This window comes from Anopheles gambiae, chromosome 3 (assembly GCF_943734735.2).
Source record: "Anopheles gambiae chromosome 3, idAnoGambNW_F1_1, whole genome shotgun sequence".
In the NCBI taxonomy this organism is placed as follows: Eukaryota; Metazoa; Arthropoda; class Insecta; order Diptera; family Culicidae; genus Anopheles; species Anopheles gambiae.
The window spans coordinates 32232569-32253612 of record NC_064602.1 but is presented as its reverse complement, the minus strand read 5'-3'; the positions used below and the strand labels follow the sequence as shown (position 1 = coordinate 32253612).

The 21044-nt window shown below is 41.2% G+C and overlaps 1 protein-coding gene across 3 annotated transcripts in view; it reads right to left on the bottom strand.

The window, feature by feature from the left end:
* Nucleotides 1–20268, bottom strand: part of LOC1271321 (1-acyl-sn-glycerol-3-phosphate acyltransferase alpha) — a 57022-nt gene extending 36754 nt beyond the window's left edge. Inside the window, exons 1-2 of one of the 3 annotated variants that reach the window (XM_061659098.1) lie at nt 20057–20268; nt 6115–6707 (exon numbers count right to left, since the gene is read on the bottom strand). The gene's annotated coding sequence lies outside the window, so the exon portion shown is untranslated. Of the gene's footprint in view, nt 1–6114; nt 7420–20056 lie in introns of those variants that run through there. The other 2 variants (XM_061659096.1, XM_061659097.1) reach the window with 2 other exon arrangements.
* Between the last annotated feature and the right edge of the window lie 776 nt (nt 20269–21044).

Below are 21044 nucleotides of genomic sequence, written 5' to 3'. Positions count from 1 at the left end.
TCGCAGATAATTATAAGTGCATTTAAAAACTTATTCATTGTTATATTGCTTTTATGAAAGATTATGAATATCAACTCATCTTCTAACTTTGATTAAATCAGGGTACATTAACGTCAAACACGAAACACACTACTTCAAAAAGAAATGTAGTGCATACTTTCAGGCGTTTTACACCATTAACTAAATCTACCGCTGTGTTGTCGTACAGAAGGGTCCTCGAAATCACAGGTTCTGCACCATTGCTTACCTAAACACTGATACTCGCACAATTACACCTCTTTTTCTATATGTCTCTTGTATACGTGTCTTCCCCATGTGTCTTTTAATTACCCCATATCAAAGAAACATTCCAACAGTATATTGTTTTCATGAAACAGCTGAGCCTTCGTTGTAGATTATCATTATTATTATTACAATCGTTACACAACACCTTTGTTCTTTCTTCTACAATATCAGCCCTATGTTTACTTAGCACTTGTATATAAATTTAAGACCATCCTACCATCCGTTCCATCACATTCCCTTGTCTTTGAACGGGAAAGACACAGTAAATAATATAATAATAAGACCATCTGCTGCCAGCCACCAATGAGGCTGCTGTAAGTGGCTCACCTTCTGCTGTGCCATTTTTTTCACAACCCTCCCTCATCATGCAATCCCAAGAAGCACACTTTTTTCATCTCTTTTCTTTGTCTGTGCTCAAATTTCCCTGCTATAGTTTGTGGTAATTAATTGAACCGACGCTTCGAACACTGCGCTACACCCTTCCAAGAAAAGAAATCCACAACAAAACATCCGTTTTCCGACACTCTTAACTTTTTGCAAAAACAGGAGCACACACACCCACCCGCCCATAATCTACTTCTGCTCGTGTGGGCGTTTTGTGTTCAACCTTCTTCGTTTCGCATTAACACCCCGCGGGCTGCCAAGGGTGAAGTGCGCTCCGTTCCGGAACCTTCGCACGCAACCGGGACGCTGCTGGTGTGGATGTTATGTTACATTTACATGCAATTAGAACATAATTTCCTATGACATATGGGCGTTTGATTGGCAGCCGAAAGCACCTTCCGGCATCCCGATCGGATCGCGGGCACCGGTGAGAGTGATACGAGCGTGCCAAAAGACGTACCAAAAGACGGTCAATACGTAAGGATGAGAGGGTCAAATGGGAGCTTAATATTGGTACGAACTACTCGCACTAACCTGTAGACTGATTATTTTGGGCTTCGAGGACATAGATCTATGAATTTTCTCAGAAAATTTTGAGGTTTGTCACTCAGATTGCATACTTTATACTTTGCAATGCAAATAACCGCCTAAAAGTATGCAACTCGCTGTACAAAACGATCTCAATTTTGATATTTGTATAGTTTGACATCTATTCAAGCTTTCTAGATGCCTTTCTTTCAGCATCGAAGAAACTAACACGTCTAGCGTCCCTATCGTCCCCAACATAAGCATTCATTTCCGTTGCGTTTCCCTCTCTTACCGAAGAAAAGACATAATTCTTTTCATCGTGCCTTATCTGTACACCGCTCCACCAGGATAGACTGTACGGATGGTAGGAATTGGCAACAAAACCAGCCCTTGAAAAGGATACAAAAAAACACAGACACGACGCTACATGGAATGGAACCGTATTGTTTACGGGCTACTTCCGGCCTGTACCAGCTTTAGCACCACCAAATTCAGGTCCAAGCAAGGTCATAAAGCTGGCACTGGTTAAAGCCTACATCTTGCTCCCGTACTGTGCCGTTGTTTGAAGCCAGCCCAAACAAGGGGAACCAACCATTCCAAAAGAAGAAAAAAACGTCTCTCAAGCTCTAAGGACACACGTGCCAGGAACGTGTTAACGATTTGATTTACGATTACAGGTTGAGCTGCTTTATTGGCTCCCGAGTGTAAAGGGGATCGGGCCGGCGAAACTCGTTTCCGCTCGGTGTACAAGAGGTACAAAAATTTGGGAAACAGTGAAGCGACCTCAAATCTTCCCAAACGTCCCAAACTTGAGATATAAAATCGGAGGAAAAGGTTCTAATGCCCTGCTGGCCTGCCGAAATAGTTCCCGAAAGCTTCTCATCAACAGCGGGAAAGTAGACGTCACATTGTTATTGTAAAAAGTAGGGTTGCGTACTTATTGCGGACGGGATCTATCCCTCAGCCACCGTGTTTACGAGCATGACTCGATGGCCACGTCGCAAGTATGGCAAGACATAAACAAAGTCCGTGAGTGTCAACGGAATATCCTTAGGATAAGCTGCAGACACAGGGCTTTATCTTTTTCGTTGGTTCGTGGTGATTGGCGAAGGTCGAATTCCTACTACGAAAACAACCTGTACTCGGGCATGTTCTTGCTTTATATTTTTGTGGGGTTTTTTTTTATGTTCTCTATCTATGACATGATACGGTGTAGAAACTTAATTTAAGCCTTAACCTTTACGCACCGGTCACGTTTTTAATTCACAACAAAAAGGGGGCTCACCCACAAGCCCACAAAAAAACCCAAAGTTAGGTTCCCCAAAAAACTTGGCTCTAGTTCTTCTAGCGTAGCTGCGCAAATTATGACATTTTGTGCTGTGGCTGACTGGCCTTCATAAATTGGGCACTAAACGAGCACTGGTCATTAAACTTTTGCATCCTCGGGAGTGCTCACGCCGCAGCAAGAAGGGCTGAAGTGCTATAAAAATGTGTAAGTAAGAGATTGCAGCAGTAGTAACAGCAACAGCGTCTTGGCATAAAAGTATAACAGATATGATTGTACTTTTTATTGTGCTCATAGCGAAAAAAGGTACAATAACTTATCTTCTTTATTGTTTCGAGGCACACTAATTGTGTGTAAGTATGTCTTTCAAGAAAGGTCGTCCAAAATTGTCTTGCTGACATGGCAAGACAATTAGTGAGGCAAAGCTTTGTCTTCATTAATAACAAATAAAGACGAACAAATGCACAACATTTATATCTTTTACATGTTTTAGATCACTGTCCAAATATACTACAATATACAAATCTATCGGTTTAATTCTTTAATACCAATGTGCATCTGTTTCGTCTGTCACAAGATACAATGGCTCCGTTCAAAATGCGATGAAACTCACAAAGACCTTTATGACACAGCAAAACAATGCTTAACATCCAATAAAGGAATACCAATCGGTTGTCAACAAGTTGCCTTAGCTATTGTAACGCGGATTGCATACTTTTAGGCTGTTCGACTCACATTCGACTCACAAGGTATACATTTCGCATATCAAAAAGACTTTTATGCTATTTTTGCTTTAAAAACGCGTTGCTTTATCCCTTTCTAGCTTCATCTGTTACCAAAAACTACGCATCACGTGTGCAGGGATTTTCTATTTTTATTTACCAACTAACTACTAGTTCATTTGGCCTTGTCGAGCCCTTTCCCTCCCCAAGGGACTATAAGGAACCATCAACCATGTCTAGGGGTGGTGAAATTTGATTGTCTGGACGCTGCACATCGATCGATCACAGAGCAAACGAAAATGCATGCGAAGAATCACAAGACGCACGAATTGATTTTTCCTAATATTGTAGCAGTGTTTCCCCCCTCGATATGAACTTACAAATACAGGGTTTACCTAGCCAATCCGGCTTCGTCAAAGCGTTATCGGTCGCCGTAAATACTTTTTCGGGCGACGTAAACCCTCAATTGGGCACTGTCATTTCTATTCGGGCCTTGTGAAGTATGAATCGGGCAAAGTACAGAATGAATTGGGCCTACTTTATATTTTGTTGCTTTCTAGCTGTAAAACAATACTTTTTTGCGTGTAGTTCAACTGATATGTAAGAAAATTCACTATTTTTAAGTGTAATTACATAAAAAATTATTCAAATTCCTTTTTTAAAATTTTTAATTCAAACCCGTACTATGCAATTTGGTTTTATACTTTTTTAAAAATATAATATGTTTGGTGATTTAATTAGGTAAACATTTTAAAATAATACATAATAAGTTAAACAACATGCAAAATACGTTTTTTTAAACAACTTGATGGATCAAACACACCGGAGCGACTGATTTGACACCTTCAAGAGTAGGACGCTTTCATTCTGTACTTTGCCCGATTCATACTTCACAAGGCTCAAATAGAAATGACAGTGCCCAATTCAGGGTTTATTACGTCGCCCGAAAAAGTATTTACGACGACCGATAACGCTTTGACGATGCCGGATAGGCTAGGTAAACCCTGTAAACTGCTACCTTATTTCGCCCAAAACAAACATTCACTTTTGAAGAACGCTAGAGCTAGAGCGGAAGAGCGAAAAAAAGTGTACGACACGCACTAACTAGTATCTTCGCCTCGTGCTATACCGGATGCTAAAAGTCGAACGCTGACTTTTTTCCTTCAACGCGTTTCAAAGGTTGCAAGCAATTGCAAGAACATCCCCTCCACCGCCCCAGAGCTCATCAGACAACACAGTCACGTTCGATGCCATACTTACTGGTCGTGGGACGCCAACCGGCCCCTGTGTCGTCCAAGCGCCATTTTCCCTTCGTGGACGATTTTTTTATGCTCTCCTCACAACCGCGCGTTCTCGCTTTTCATCACTTTTATTGACATTCATCAAGACTTGACTCACCATCGCCCGCAAAACCTTCCCCTCCCAACCGGAAGGAAGCAAAGCAAATGGGAGTTAAAAGGAACAGTTCTCGTTACGGGTTCTACCTTTACCTTCTGTTTTTTTATTGTGTTTTAGCAGACATTTGGTTTCTATTTCAAATGCACAGAAGAAGAAAAAACAAGCTTCTCCATTACGGAATGGAATAAAACAAAAACTCATCAGTCTAAGCTCCAGAGCTGTCTTTTGCTGCGCAGACATAGACAATATTGTAATATTATTCCGCTTATGAGCCTCCGGAGCTTCCGTTCTGTGGCGCGTTCTCGATCAAATATTGATGACATGCAAATCATGAGCATCCAGTGTCGACAGTTTCACTCGCTTTCGCTCTAGAATAAACATTCCGATGATGCACAACTACTGCTCGCTGCACGGTTGGCAAGCCAATCAAAGGTGAAGATCTCTGTCCCATCGTCGCTCGGTCAAGTCGTTGCGGTCTAAAATAGGATACAACACTTTTTGCGACCAGCTGGAACTACTATTTGCCATAGCTCAGCACAATCAGCTGTAATTTTCATGCTAATAAACTGAAGCTGGTCGAACAAATCAAGTGCATTCCGATTGCTGGCAAGGTACAACACAATGAACCATCAGCAAATCTGCATATCAGTCTATACATAATCCATCAAGCACGGATGCAAATTATGTCTCGTTTCCATCACTATTGTATTGTGAGCCAAATGGGGAATGGTGGAAGGTCCTACGTGGTCCTCCTACGTCCACCAAGAACGTTCTATAAAATTTAATATTTCCAATTGCCGCATCGTGAAACCAGCTTTTTCACCACACGACACACTACATCCCGCCCTTTATTTTGATCCATTTTAAATATGCTCATTTTGTTTATGGACTAACGAACCTGCAAAAAAAGAACAGGATTGTACAGGATTCTCAAACAGTCCGTAGACTCTCGTCCACATTTCATTAATTATCATAATTGGCCTGAATAAGCTGGCCTACCGTCAGCCATCGCCATTGTGTTTTATCCTTTGCCAGGATACTATAATCCTGCCACGCGTCTTCTCAGGAGCCGCTGTATCTGCACCGGTCTGCTGCAGCGTTCGCTGCCGCTCTATTTCCTTTTATTTCATTGCATTTTTGTTATTGTTCATGCTGCAGTGGCGACTCCCTTTGGGGTTTTTCTTTTTTTGTGTACAAATTTTCTAGCCTTTGCACCTTGGTTACCAGATCAGAAAGGGAAACAGACATGGAAAGGAGGATTTTTTTGCACAACAATTAAAACAAACTTTACACTGTGCAAACAGCTTGTTCTCCCGTACAAAACAGAAGCAGACCCAAAGACGGTGAAATAAGTGAAAGAAATAGCACCTCCCGGCAAGGCTTCGCTTCGCTTGTTCGTAGTTATTCTGGTCAGTAAAACAAATCCCTGCCGTACCGCTCCGCTAAGCCTGCCCCGAGAAACAAAAGAGAAGGAGAGTTGTGTTTTCGTGGTGCCGTGACCAGGATACTTACCGTTAAATTTGTTTCTTCATTATCCCACGGTGCATAATCCAACCGCCGGGGTAGGATCAGCATACACACAGACACTCTTTTGCTTTTGGTTGTACACTTTTCACGCCGTAAAACGCTGAAACACGATACGCGATAAAACACGCAAAAAGCGACAAAACTTTAAACACACCACACCTTTCTTCCTTTTGTTGCCCAGCGCTAGCTTCACTCTTTGCCTTTTACCGAAGCGCCGGTTGGAAGATGTTGGGCCAAATTTTGCACAAACAACGGCCGCACTTTTATTACGCCGACAAACCTCCCCCCGACATAACTGCGCCTTCAGAACACTGGTTCACTATCACACTGACACGATACGCGATACGCGAGACATTTTCAGGGCGAATGGTTGGCTTTTGCTCGGGATGGAGAAAGACACGTTTGCAAACAAGCGTTTGCACAGAACACACTCTACAGTGACACACTACACACACACAAACACATTTAGGGAATGTATACCTCACAGCTTTTCCCTTCCTATCGCCGAACTGCTGTAAACATGAACACACACGCGATGATCACAGTAACGTACACCCTTACAAGAAAAACCGCTGAATCTGAAGTTGTAAGAGATAGAGGAAATTCGGTGAGAATTGAAAAGAAGCTGCCCCTGCCCGGAGCTTAGCACGGAAGCCTTAAAACAAACGAACACAAACGCGAGACACAAACGCGGAACGAGCAGGATTAAACATTACACTTTCAGAAAAGAAAGCAGAACAAAAAATGGAGACAATCTCGACAAGGGGGAGCAAAGACACTCCACCGTGGAGTGTAGCTCCATCTGGCGGATAGCATTGGAAGCCACGTCAAAGCGACGTATGAACTCCCATTCACACACTTTGGTTGCTTGCTTCACTGCCACTGCCAGCATCAATATATCACATTCAAAGTGTAGAATGCAAGATTGTAATAATTTTTCACTTTTCACTTTTGCACGCTGCTCGGGATTTTTCACTTTCACTTTTAAATTCTTATTTTTCTTCTTAAAGAGGCCATTTTTTTTGGCTTCCCTTTCCCTGGGTTTTTTTGCTTTCTATTTCACACTTTGACTTTTTCCATGAGCGATAGGAAGCGATGGAGCAACGGTGTTGGTGATGATGATGATGTGTGGCCATTTATTATATTTATTGCACTGAAAACATTCCACCACTCTCAGACACACTCACACACACACACCTACTGATAGGCAGCGCACAGTTAAGCAAGATGAAATGTGTTTTGCCTGCCACAGTGTGACTAATAGAATATTCTCTTTCCGCCCACCGAAAACACCGAGGCTTCACAACCAACCTCGCCAGCAAGTAGCTGCAATCTATTTCTTTAACAGCCAACGAAGACGCCTTCGATAGTAAGCCTTCATCGGTTTTGCTCCCTGGAGGGAAATACACGCACCAACACACAAGCGCTGCCGTTTATTTCGCGCTGATCCCTTTTATTGCCTTCAGTGGCAAAATTTATATCATTCTTTTGCGATGTCTTCCGGGTGCAATCCTGACCGGGTCCGTTGGTGCAGTGTTTGGAGCTGGTATTCCATTTCGTATTCACCTTCCACACGGACTATGTATCTGTATCTGCAATAAAGGAAGTACAAAAAGAACAGGAGAGAGAGTTTCGAAATCAATGAGTGCACAAAAATCCTTCCAAATTAAAGTGATCAATTTGCTGGCGTGGCGTGGGAAATGGAAAGAAATGGATGAAAAATAGCAACTGTCAGCAAAAAAAGTGTGGAGAAGCTTGCATGAGCTAAAGCGTACAATGAATCGTTGCAACAAGTCTGTGCAGTGTACACATTCTTGTTCAATTTCTAGGATGGATTTTGGAGTCTTTGGAGCTACAAAGTGAGAGTGATTCTATTGCATTGGAGTTCAATTTGAAGCGGTAAATTGCTTCAATTTGTATTCCAACTTCTGTGACTTCCAGTTTAGCGTTTAAAGCGATTCAAACAATCCTAACTGAGCTACTATCTTCAAGACAGACCAAACATATAGGACACTGTAGCTGTACTTTCCTTCCTTCTTCACCAATCCAATCAAAACGGATGTAACATTTTCCAAACCTCCTATCCGAGCAGGTTCGTGCTAATTTGACAATAAATATAACCTCCGATCGACATTCGCCGCGCTGTGCGGATACCAATTAAGCATCAACAGCAATACCACACACCAACGGACGTGCCGGCGGCTGCCGGCCTTCATTCAACCAAAAGCGCTAAAGGTCTAAAGGTCTTCTTCTCCTTCACGTTCGGGTATAGAGCAACTACTCAGGCAGCGGGAAGAGAGCGTCTTATCACTGTGCAATACTTATATATCACTCCTACCTTCAATTACCTTTAATTAAGACATAAATTTACGCTCATTGCAATGCCCGAGCGGTTGACCGGCATTGTTGTTGTCCTTACTGCACGTCCGTGTTCCGCGATGGGAAGTGTGATGCGCCATTGGGTCGATGCAGTAAAGATGCAGATGGAATTATGTATTCCGTTGTGGATTCTTATTATTTCCAACTGTGATGTTCAATATTTAAGATGTACGAGCACAACAGGGTGGTAGAAGAATTTTGAGCGATATACGTTATGCTTATTGTATACTTTTAGGCGTTTAATACAACACACTCTACGATTTGTTTCTGCTGCCCACAAAATCGCCCTAAAGTATGCAATTTACAATACAAATTCGTCTAGATTTATAGATTCCTAATTAAAATCATTCTTTTTAAGATTCTGCAAATGTTGAACTGTAATTAAAAATGTAAAATAGAGCTCATTCGTGTTTTTTTAGTGCACAAAACCAGCTGACATTTCAAATCTCCATCTCAAGCACCATCGTTAGCAAGATTGTGTTTTAATCAATCGGAAATGTACTCCAAAAGCTCCAACGTCTCCAAGTTGTCAGGGATAGCTCGTGTAAAAAGGGTTTTCACACAAAAACATCCTTCCAGTAACTCTCGACCCAGGAGCAAACAAACGCAACCAAACACTTCTTTTAATTTGTCTCTCACCTTACAGAGCATGACGTGTCGCTCAGCGGAATGTTTTGCCCACTAACAGGACCTTCCAAATGTGTAGACATTGCCTAGATCGTACTAAGGTGTGACATCCCTTCCCACTCTCGGTTTGGCGTCCATTCAGTCACATTCGGTCACAATTTATTTCCGATGAACAAACGAGGTTAGATGAAAGCAATTTATCAACGACACTGTCACTCTCCCTCGCCGTGCGGCCACAGTGCAAAACCATTCTTTTCCATCCCGTGGCCTTTATGTGCGACTAGAATGGCGTAAGGTGAGTGAGAGAGAGAGAGCGAAAGCCATTTGTTCTCATTGTTGATTCATTTTCATTAAATTCTTTTACACTTCTTCACCCGCTTAGGGGAGTGAAAGATTTCATGCTTTCCCCGTGCTTTGCGCATTCCTGCAAAACGACCTACAAATCAGCTACAAGAGGGAAACAGAAACCTACCAACCCCTAGATTCGCTCCTTTTCTGCTTCACTTGTATGTATGCAAAATGTAAACTTTTCTTTCTAATTACATTATTTCGATTCACTCATTGTAAACATAATTACGATCGTTTGTTATGCTCCCCTTCCCCAAACGTTTCCTTCGCAAGGAGAAAGCCTCGTCATGTCCTGGTATTGGGGGCGAGAAGTAGGAAATGTTCCACCCTCTTGCTGCACACTTTTCGCTCGCATATTATGCGTCCGGCCGATCGGCTCGAGAGGGCTCGATACAATCGAAGCAACAACACTTAACACAATCCAGTTTTTCCCCCAGGTTTTCAATCGACAAAATACTAACGCACCCCTTGCCCTGAGGCACTTGAATGAATATTTTACTACCATCCTAGGCCGGTCGGCCAGCCACTTGAACGCGGAACGCGGAAGCGATTTCCATTCAGGTGCAATCAATCGGTCGTCAAACGAAAGGCAGCGGCAACCATTACCATAGCAATCGAGCCACGCTCCTTGGCGCATTGAATAACGAATTAAACTATTCGAAGCGCAAACTGCATTAGCCGGCGAAGGAAGTGCATTTCGGCGTATGGTTGCACACTGCGCGGCCAAATGCACCACAACAAACCCCGTCCCGTCGACAAGGGTTGGATCGATTTTTCCGTAAACAATTTTAACGTTTCCCACTCCCAGACACTCTGCGTGTGAGTGGGTTCCTCTGAGTACACACATTGGTGCAAAAATAGACCCACGACAGCCCACTTGTGTTTTTTCGTGAGATCGTTCCGCAGACGCCGGATGACTCATAACACCTGCCCTGGGAAAACCCTATCCGAAGAGAAAGAGAGAAAATGCTGTCAGAGATGCTGCACACACAGGTGTACCACACTCCTCACTCACCGCAAACCGCTCTCGATGGTCATCTGAAATGCTCTCCACACATGAGACAACAACAAAAAACAAGAAACACTTCAGTAGAAACGAACACGATGTTCCCTTTTGCGCTAATCCAATCTCGTCTCACTCTCCACAGTAGACCCGCACACTGCCTTTCGTCCGATAGTGGTTTGAGAATTTTCCATAAAAGTCCCTCAGGATGAAAGGAACACAACCATGACAGCCTCAAACGCATTCCCGAGTGCAGTCAATGTGCCTCGCTTGCTTTAGTCGGGCTTTACATCGCTCTTGTTTCAGCGCTTCACTTTGCATTCGAGGTTTCCGAATGAGATTGGCATAAATTTGCATGTCAATGGGGTTTTTTGTTCCAAATCGAAGAGTGTGTGTATGAATTACTTCTTTTTTTAGTTCTGAAGTTTTTTTGAATATCGATTCTATTTAAAATCCATTTTAGATACAGTCAAAGATGCATCCTTTCAGCATTCTCTGGTAGGTCCTGTTTGCCTTTCATTTAGTAATTTTTTTCATGAACGACGTAACACATTTAGCAACACCTGCTATATAAGACATTTACTTAAAATAGATACTAAATTATTAATCGTAAAATACAATTTTTAGACAAAGACAACAGTTTTTGCCCCTAAATTGCATGTCTTCTAATATTTGTCACTGATATTTGTTTCAAGACCCCAATTTTTGCCTCATTTTGGTCTAATAGACATCAAGTTTTAACTACATCGCCTTAAATTTTACATCTAACTTAGTTGATGGTACTGTTTTTTTTTCAACATTTGATTAATTAATTCCAACAATCAATAATTTGAATATTGTTAGAGTAAATATTACGTTCCTCGTGTTTTATTTTTGAAAGCCCTAATGGAGTCTTCTAAGTAGAAAAGGATTTTCTAGAGCATAGCGTAATTGTATTCAAACTAGGGTAAATGTACCAATAGAGGGTGCAATTTGTAGTGATACAGATGTGTTTCAATGGATTGGATATGTTGGAATATGTTTTATCTTCGCAGTCACAACCATTTTTACCATGAAACACATCAAACTTATGAAAAAATACATATTTTTGTGACTGCTTCGTTGTACCTATAATGGTGGTATGCTTTCTATAGTGGTCGTATTGTGTTCCTATAGTGGTGGTAAACAAAGATGCTTCAAAACAGTGTGTAATATCAACGAAACCGTGTTTGGACGCTGTTTTCGAATAAATAGCAAGGATTACTGCCATAATTTCGATTTCTTACATAATTTTATCGAAAAAATGTATGAATTTGGTTGATGAAAATATTGACAAAAGTACTGTATAACAATTGTCGTCAACCCACTCCCGGATGAGTACGCTTAATTTGAATTCGATTATTCACTCGGCCAGATAGGCGAATTTGACCTTTGTTTGGTATATTACTTACAGAAAACTTATTTCTGTTGCTTATTTTAATGAAAACAGTACGACATGTCAACAATGTCGTCGAAAACAATCTAAAATTATCTGATGTTATTTTTGGTTTTACAACTAAGACCACTATAGGAACATGGTGGTTTTGTGTACCTATAATGGCACTATGGTAAAAAAAACTTAAAAATGCATAACTATGGTCGAAATGCAAATAATTTTAGTAAAACAATAACATTTCATAAAAGTTATGTTGAAAACGTAATAATTACGATATTATGTGGTTATTTAGAACGTTAACAGAAATATGAGTTTCGTTTTGAAATCCTAAGGATTTTGGAACAAATGTTGACACATTTCACAAAATAATGGATTTTTCGGTCACTAAGTAACGGAATGGCCTCATTACGATAGACAAGTTATATTTCACTTTAAATTCTGCCAAAAATCGGAACACGGTCAATTTGGATTTTTAACAGTTCAAACTACGACAAATCTAAACCATTGCAATCCGTATGTCGACAAATATTATGAGATTTCTTATATGATATATAACCAATTTCAGCAACAATTTAAGAGAAAAATAATACTGGTATCCTACATTTCAGGACCCTCGACTATTAGCAAAAAAAAAGTTATTTGTTAATCGGTTCCATATTTGCTCTAATTTTTCAATTAGAATCGTTATCCTTTTGTCTATCACTTGTGCCTATGAATCGAAAATGCCGATCTCAATTAACGTCCCCGCGAAAAACCAAACTTCCCATCGGATCGTTCAATCGTTTCAATTAAAACAATACCTTTCTCGCACAAATATGCTCAATTAAAACCAATTTACAGGAAGCTCAAACAATCCAAACTGTCCAAACTCTCAAACCCCCCACGCGGCACACAATGAAGCAATGCATTTCCTGTGCATTATTTAACCCACACAAAATGATACATTCCACCGGTTGCAGTTCAACCGGAAGGATGCATGTTGAAACCAAAACCAGTGGAAAACAAAAAAAACCCTCCCACACACACACACACACTTCAATCACAGACAGACGCGTGGGCTGGCAGACAACACTGCCATTTCCATACCTTAACCACGAGAAAAACCACGCGCTCGGTTTACAGGTGCGTGAAAATGATAGATGAAGGTTCCCGCTCGATCCTCCATCTTCTTGCCGGGCATTTCGTCCCTTTTCGCCCTGTTTTGGGTGGAGAAAAATCTTTACATGACCGGGAGGCCACCCATGTTTTGTACGTGTGTATGGGGAAATTGATTACAAAACAACGCGTCGTGGACGCGTGGCAAAAAGTGCACCGTGCAGCGTGGAACATATGGAATATGCACTGTTGCGTAAATTAAAATTGTCGGCCACTTCGGCTTGGTTGCCGCCGGCATGTTATCCTTCCCGTCGCTACACTGTCCTCTCTTGCTTGCTTTCAACCCATTCAAAACGGGGGAGGTCAGTGAAGCAATCAATATAGCAACCGTCCGGCAAGAATGGCACTCAAACGTATCGGAAAATGGAACGCACCAAAGCCTCCCGCCAATCCAAGCCACACGCACAATCACACTTGCCCTAACCTCAACCATAATTTATGAACGGGGACGACACAAAGGACGAAATGTGTCTTTAAAGTCGCTAGCAAAAGTCACATTGACTGTTGAAAGAAAAATATCATCGAAAAAAAGGAAAAGAGTTGCTCATTGGGGGGGAGAGGAATAAACAATAATCACTTAATCAACCAGGATCGGGCTCATAATTGAATTGTTACCGGTCCATCCAGACGCTGGTAATTAACAATTAATATCGCAACAGCACGTTCGAACCCACCGGCAAGGCCAGACAGTGCCAAATGTGCCAAATGGAAAGCAAAGTGTGAGAGAGAAAATAATAGCTGGTTCTTTTGGCTCATTTCCATTTACTTTCTACGAAAACAAGCTATCGTGTGGACATTGGATTTTACTTGGAAAATGAATGATAGTTGCGTCCTTGAATGTTGAAAGCTTGATGAGTTATGTGCCTTTTTCCAGTCGTTGCTTCATCTAGACTGGAATTGTACAAATTTTCGACCATTTTTAAGGTTTAGAGCACATACCATAATAGGGAAAATGTGGGTTCAGTTGCTAGTTTTTGGGAGCCAAATGCTCTTAAAAGTAACAAATAATCAAATGTCTTATCGTTTAGAATGATCATTCTGATCGCATTAACTCTTTTCTCCTTTTAGCAATACGGCCGAAGCCGTTCTTTCTGAATTAAAAAAACTATTTTCCCATCTCAAACTTGTAATTATTTTATTCCTTTTTTGATGTTTCATCAATTATTTAGAAATTCTGTGGTGAACTTTTCTTCAAAAACCATAAGTGATTAATTAAATTAATTTGTTTAACTTTTCAAAGCATTTTGGCAAGAAATTATCGTTAAACACATTTTTCATCACTTTTCTGTTCATATTTGAGTTTCATAGTATTTCATTCATGTTCCTTGTTTCTTTCTCCAGAATACCTTAACAATTAACTTATAAATTGAATGTAAAATGTCCTCCATTTTAAGAATTTTGTTTAATTGTTCTGAATGATTTAAAATATTTGAAAATATGTTATTTAAATAGTTTAAAACTCATATTTTCACCTATTATCTGATTTTGCGGCACCCTGCACAGTCCCTTATGAGCACTTATCGGAACACTTTTTTCACTCATCGTTGAGTACACTCTTCTGCTGTGTTCCTGCAAAAAAATTATACCGATATCATTTTAAATTTGCATAATAAATGCATAAATGTGATAACAGGTATGACATTGCGGTACACTGAAAGTCGGACAGTCTTCATTTCAAAGCAAAATGGGCATGTAGCTTGCCAAAATTGGCCAATATGGAGCTAACATCTTTTGATATCAGTTATTATTGGCCCATCGACTATTTTGGGAGGTCATCTGCGTACTACATAACCTAGGCCAAGCACTCTATGGCCTTAATTGACCAAATACCGTTTCTGGAAGCTTCCAACATAAGTAATTTTATAGAATATCTTAATGTTTTTCATTTTTGTTCCAGGCTTGGTTGCTGAGTATGTTTGAACATGTTAATTACATGTATCAAATCTATTTTAAGCATGGTAATGATTAAGACTTAGTGCCACAAGCGCTCATACATCCCCATAACTTCTTAGATACCCTAGCAGTCACAATGGCTTTAAGCATGAATATGCCTTCTGGATTTTAACAGTCTACAGTCTAATGTTTTTTTTATTTATGCATACATGTGAAGTAGGGAAAATAGAGATAGCGATATCGTGGCGAGCGCCGAGTGAGCGAAGGAGGGTATTTAAGCGGCGCGCGCTGCTGGGTCGAGAGGTCAGTTGAACACGAAATGTCGAAGGTGAAGGACGTGCGAATTGAAGAATAAATAAAGTGAACTAAACGAAAGCCACCCATCTTCTTCTTTTGATGTTTAACTGTTTCTCACATACATTCTAAATAAATTCTAACTTAAAAATATAATTCGAAGGATTTCTTGACAGTTTTTCTTTATCTTAAAACAAAATGTAACGTGGTAAAATTGTAAAATGTAAAATTGGTTACAACCGATAGCTTTGATTCTTCCACAATTTTTTTTGTTCTTATCAATTGATTATATTCACGTAGTCCTAAGCTCGATGACTCAAGCAAGAATAGTAATTTTTTCATTCAAACCCCCCGCAAAACGGATGATTTGGATGACTTCTCATCATGATTCAAATATTTACTCAATATTCATTCGATTATAGTCTTTACTTGAATTATGTAGAAAAACTGACAAAATTTGCTCTATAACTTCATTACTGATACTTTTTAATAATTAAATCACTTTTAAACTATGATTACAATAATATCCTTTTCAAAATTACTCTTATTAAGTTGGATTGGAAAAGGTAAAAGCAAATTTAAACAAAATCAAACTTTGCAAAACATTCTTAATAAACGACAATTCTACCACTTTTCGTACCAGAAAGCGTTCCAAACGTTTTCTTGGATCATTCTAGCCAATTTAATTCCGCTAGAAACCAGATATTCAACTCAATTATTTGACGATCATTCCTGACCAGCAAGTAACACGGTGACCAAACACCATTTGACCTATCGCTAAATCGCCCCTTTGCTCCTTGGGTGCCATTATGATCGCTTTAATCACCTTTTTTTCCTACGGACAATTGAGTACCGCCGGAATTACTGTCCACCACGACGATCCAGACAAAAAAGGACCAATCTTGTCGTTCTCCTTCCCAATTCCCACGTAATATCAAACACGCTTCGCCCTATAATCGGTGACAACAACCAAGAAGCTCTTCCTTTCCGCAGTTAATGCACGAACATTGCTTCACGTGCGCATCGCTGCACTTGTTTCGGATTTTTTTCAATTACCCTTTTCACCTCCAATCACCAAACAAACAAAAAGGTCGAGACGTCGTGTTGTGTCGAGTTAAATCCAAAAACGAAGCAGTAAGCTCGTGTATAGCTTGTCTAGCTGCCGTGTAGTTTCCCATGGTAACCCACCGCAGGGTGCTCCCAAGTCTGAGGAATGCCTTTGATTGCCATTATAAGCGCCATTATAGCAGCATTCCGTCTGTAGAAGGGGAAAGGGAAGAGCTAGAGAGTTCCAGCGGTGAACCCAAAATAAAAGAACAACCTCCAGATGACTTCATGCAACGGTAACACGACATTAAAGAAGAGAAAATCCGAAGCGAATGCCAGACCCTCCAGCCAGCCAGGAATGGGAGGAGGTTCTATTTCGCAAATTTCCATTTTCACTTTCCACTTCAAGGATGCGCCCTTGGCGAGCGAGCGCCTCATGTGACCAAAAGGGTACTTATGAAGCGAAAGGAAGAAAAAAATCCAACCGATTGTATATGGAAAATCGTATCAAAATTCTCGGTTCCGCATTGGCGCACACTTTTACCATCCAAACCTTGGCCCTGCTGGAGAATTGTTACGCCAGACAAGCTTTTTGTGAGGCAGCTATCACTGATTCAAGGTTTTCTAAATCACAATGAAGTAGTTTTTGCACTTTTCTTTTCATTTCCCACACAACTGAAGTCGCATGTCTTAGCCTGGAATTATCGTTTTCCCCTTGCTACAACCCAACACCCAGGAGCTGCATTTTCATAAATCTATTCAAATACCTTCTTGTACCATTCAATCTTCAGGTGGAGCTTTTTTTACGCTACCAAAGAAGACACACAGCCAAGAAGGACACTCTAAAAATATAAGAAACGATCCCGGCCGGCGCTCACTTCCTGTGTATCGCACCGTAAGCGTCTCGCTTCAAAGCCACCGGTGACCATAAAGCCCAAATCCACTTACCCATTATGTACTACGGATTCAAAAAAAAAAAACAACTGCGCCAAAAACGAACGGACTTTCCAACGGTCTTGTCTGTAAACGACGAAACACCGGACGGGCAAAAAAAAACCCGCCGACAGAAGCCGGTGAGTATAAAAGAGGCGAAAAAACCGTCATATTACTCAAAATAAAATTTAATGGTGAATGTAATTTTGAGCTTTACACCATTGCTTTCCGTAGCTTCTCGGTGCCATCCCTCCCAGAGGAGCACAGATAAATGGTCACCCCGGGTAGGGGCATCCATTTCATTTGCCTTTGGTGCCCATTGTGCCGCGTTGCACCATTTCCTTTGCGGCAAAAACAACCGCGGACGGAAAGTTCGCGGCCATTTCTCCATTTTTTTTGCCGCTCCGTTTGGAGAAAGGTAATATCACGTGTTAACATTTTATCCTGGTGCGTACAATTTATATCGGAGCAATGTTTTACCTGCTTTGGTGTCTGTGTATGTGTTTTTTGTATAATTCTTTTACAAATAAGCCATGGAAATCATATTTTACAGCTGCGACAGTGTGTTCTGTTGCTTTATTCTGAGAAGGACAGAAAAGAGGAGAGCTTCCATCTTCGGAGGATAGATAATCTGAGCCACACACACACACACACACATCAATCTGAGAATTTATCGTCCTGCCCCTGTTCTCTTACAACCCCACACGTGGTTCACGCTCTTTAAAGCGTAATCCCAATGTAATAAAGATATTTAAAATGACTTTCAGTTTTATAGTAGAGCATGGGGGAGGAATTATGAAATCTTTATCAAAAAAGATCTAAACATTGGAACTAAGCCGACAAGTGGTTTTCGAAGTTCTTTATCCTTCATCGCTCCAACACATCTTTCATCGCAAACAACAGTGCAGTTTTCCGACAGAGGGGTCTGGCTCAGCCTAGCGCTTATCGTCTTGATCAATCGTTTATTTTGATTTCATAAAGTAGAGTCGGAGCGGTTTATTACGTAGTGAGGGATAATTTATGTGTTTACTGCACAATAATAAGAATGCAATGACAATGTTTTGATGAAACAGCGAGGGCAAAAAGAAAAATTTTGTACGCGATTTCATCAAACTTGGTGATTACATCTACGTATGACATGATTTATAAGCGTCATGTTACAAGAACAAGCTCACTTACAATTCTTAGCATAGTTTGTTCATTGACATCACGTGACAACGTAATAATTTAAAAAAAAGAATCTCATTTAAACCCTATCATTTTGACTTCTTACTTGTCCAATCAAAATTGTACAGGAAATAATCAAAAACTAGCAATCAATTCTTAATTCTGAAATTCTGAAGACTCCTCTATGGAAAAACGGTTCCACGCACTGTTGTTGCGTTGAATGATGTGTTGGAACCACCAAACTTTCCTTTTAAAGATATAAAGATAAAGATTGGCATGAAAAAGACACGTATACAGGGTTTCCCACGATTTATTGGTTGGTTCTCATAATTTTTTGGTTGCTTCCCATACTTTTTTGATTGTTGCCACGAATTTTTGGGCATTTCCCAGATTTTTTTGGTTCAATTGTATTGATAACCAATCCGATACTAATAAATTATGGCAACGAACCAAAAAACCCTGTATTTAATGCGTTAATTTGGGAATTGCTTGTGAATTTGGCTCAGTTACAGAGCTTACCAACGCAATGTTAAGCTAGGACCGCTCCTGTGCCAAATCGAGTTCAGAAACCAATGCTGAACTCTAAATGCACCTGTTACTGAAAGTTACTAACCGTAAAGGACCCCGAACTGGTCTTGGAAGAGATATATAATCAATACTGACCCTGGAACTGGTAAATAATCTATATCAGCTCTTGGGGATGACCTTGAATTCATTTGGATTCTGAAGCTGGTCCTGGCTTTGTACCAATTTTGTAGCTAAAGCTTTGTACCAATTTTGGAGTTCGTCTGGTGGACAAACCTTTTCCATTAGTAGTATTTTCTATCCTTTCTACTACTAACCGCAAACCACATTAGACACCACTTCAGATTGAACTAAAACTAAACAGTGAAAACACAGTAACACGACAAGCATTACTTACCATAGTTCAGCTACCGGTCGCTTTAGTTATTCCCTTTAAATCCAAAATTCGTCATCGTGGCTACCCCACGGGCCAACGGAAGACCTTTTCGCCGTTGATTGCAAGACGTGCAGTGCACAATACGCTATTTTATATTCTTTTATTTCTCGAGTCATCCTAAACCAGCTTCCGGGTGGCTCCGGGCGCCACCGCGTGCGATAAATCAAATTTGGATTCTTGTCGTTTGTTGCGACGCTCTTACGTATAAGCAACCACCAACACAGACACCGAACCGACCGACCGACGATCACGCATTACACTTCACACGCCACACCGAATTAGACGCAACAAGACCCACACGCGCTGCAGCGTGGAATAAAAGCGCAAACACACACACACACATACAGCTGGGAAGCTTTTGCCGCCCACCAGCACCGAAAGGTAATCCGAAACTCACATACACCTCCAATGCAGGAACAGGCCTGCCCACACCGGACAGCCGGGGTCCAATACACGATCAATGATTAATGGAACAAATAGCGCGTCACACGCACACCGGAGCGAAGCGATCGGTTTTCGGCGCGTTAGACTGCAGCCGCATCGTTCGCAATAATCTGCCCCGCACTCTTTGCACCTAAATCCTACGCACACACGCACACAAGCAAACGCACTTTGGTCCTTGGCACCGGCAATGCTCAAGGACCTCGTCGTCAGGAATCGCCCTCGCTGCCGCTTTTTGTACTCATTATCAACACAACGCACGTACCCCGCGTGTACACGTAAAGTAGACACACTACCACGCTACGAGACGACAGCCTTTCTGCACAGCTTCCTCTACACACACGGCAACTACACGTTTCAATACACATTCACGAAACGTCGTTCCAGTACGTAGACCGTTCGGCCGTAACGCACGAACGTACAGGACACAGCACCACACCGGACGACGCTCGAACCACTACTGAACAGCACTTCTGCGCGTAAGGAAGGTGTTGGCACGGTCTGAATCGGAATGTGTTGTTTACAGTAAAACGCTGTACGGAAAATGCCACGCCGGAAAATGAGTTCCCCCAATGAGCACTCACTCTCTCGGAAATGAGATTTGAAAGATGGAGAGCCAAAAGCGATATGTAAACAGAGCGTGAGTGTCCAACATTCCTAGAAGCGCTCAGGCATCCCACACGCGTTACCGGCCGGTTTCCGGTTGTTACAACGGAAACGTGACACCGTGGCCGTTTTTATGCGGGCGAAAAGGGGATTTTTTTTAACAGCAAAGGTGACAAACACGCGTATGTTGGTTGTTTGGCCATGTTCGTCCTTGCTGAGCCAAACCGATACTGGGATTTTTTTGTTGCTTTCTCTATTTTGCTTCAAAGCCGTTTTGTGTTTGAGTTCCGGCCGGGTGTGTGCGTGTTTGATTAAGGCGCAATGTAAGGCGGGAAAGCGTGATGTGTGTGTGATTGTTGCTACACCGGATGTTTGCTAATCGTACCAAAACGTTAAAGGTATTGAGCGGAGAATGGTTTTCGAAGCAGTTTAGAACGATTGACGCACCTTCAATAAGGAAAGGAAGCAAAATGTCACCAAATAATGTGTCAAATGTTATGTTATTGTATATCAAAACTAGCCTTTAATTGTAAACGCATTCGCTCTATGGGAACGACACATGAGCTTATTTACATAAGACAAAACCACACGAACCAAATGAAGAAAGTTAAAAATGCATTAAAATATGATTTTAACAACACATAATG